The sequence below is a fragment of the Sinocyclocheilus anshuiensis genome, unplaced genomic scaffold, assembly GCF_001515605.1.
Source record: "Sinocyclocheilus anshuiensis isolate Anshui unplaced genomic scaffold, SAMN03320099.WGS_v1.1 scaffold1143, whole genome shotgun sequence".
In the NCBI taxonomy this organism is placed as follows: domain Eukaryota; kingdom Metazoa; phylum Chordata; class Actinopteri; order Cypriniformes; family Cyprinidae; genus Sinocyclocheilus; species Sinocyclocheilus anshuiensis.
In genome coordinates, this window is record NW_015546123.1 from 522743 (window position 1) to 523457 (window position 715).

The 715-nt window shown below is 38.6% G+C and overlaps 1 protein-coding gene across 2 annotated transcripts in view; it reads left to right on the forward strand.

The window, feature by feature from the left end:
- Positions 1-715, forward strand: part of LOC107700994 (beta-1,4-galactosyltransferase 2-like) — a 117398-nt gene that overhangs the window by 14369 nt on the left and 102314 nt on the right. The window contains exon 1 of one of the 2 annotated variants that reach the window (XM_016502877.1): positions 345-358. The exons of the other annotated variant lie outside the window; for it this stretch is intronic. The gene's annotated coding sequence lies outside the window, so the exon portion shown is untranslated. Of the gene's footprint in view, positions 1-344; positions 359-715 lie in introns of those variants that run through there. 2 annotated transcript variants of the gene reach the window in all.

Below are 715 nucleotides of genomic sequence, written 5' to 3' on the forward strand. Positions count from 1 at the left end.
TCTCTCTCTCTCTCTCTCTCTCTGTCTCTGTCTCTGTCTCTGTAGGTATAATTTTTTTTCCCGAATACACTCTCGGAAAAAAAAAGGACAAAAGCTGTCACTGTTGCGGTACCTTTGAAAAAGTTACACCTTTGTACCTTGTGGCTCATTAGTAGTTCAGTACCTAAAGGATGGAGCTACACTCACTGCAGAACGTTGATTGGTTGACAGAGAATCGTTACTTGCACGTGCTACAAGGGGAATGACAACACAAGGGGAATGAAGCGTCTCCTTCACTCGTTCTGCCATGCTGCTCGTTGGGCTTGGATAACTGCCATTCCCTGACAACTGCATAACTACACAACATACTTCATCATAAGTATAGTAATTGGTTCATCGTATCGTTCATCAGCTGGAAAAAATCATTCTGAAAGTGATTCCAACGATATTGTTTCTCTGTGCCTTTATCGTTATAGCTGTGGTGTGGACTCTTTAATATTGAGAACGATTTTTAGAACTATATCTTTATCGTTATCTTTATAATTATGGTGTGAACAGGCCTTAAGTCCTGTAGGTACCACAAACGTTTATTTTTGTTGTATTTTTTATTTTATTTATTTATTGTTTGTCATGGTTAAATTGTATTCATGCGTTAACTGATTTGACATTTGTTTTTATAGTGCAGGAGTACAGGGGGCAAAGGACAGTGCCAGAGTGCCAGCTGTTTCTTTTTTTT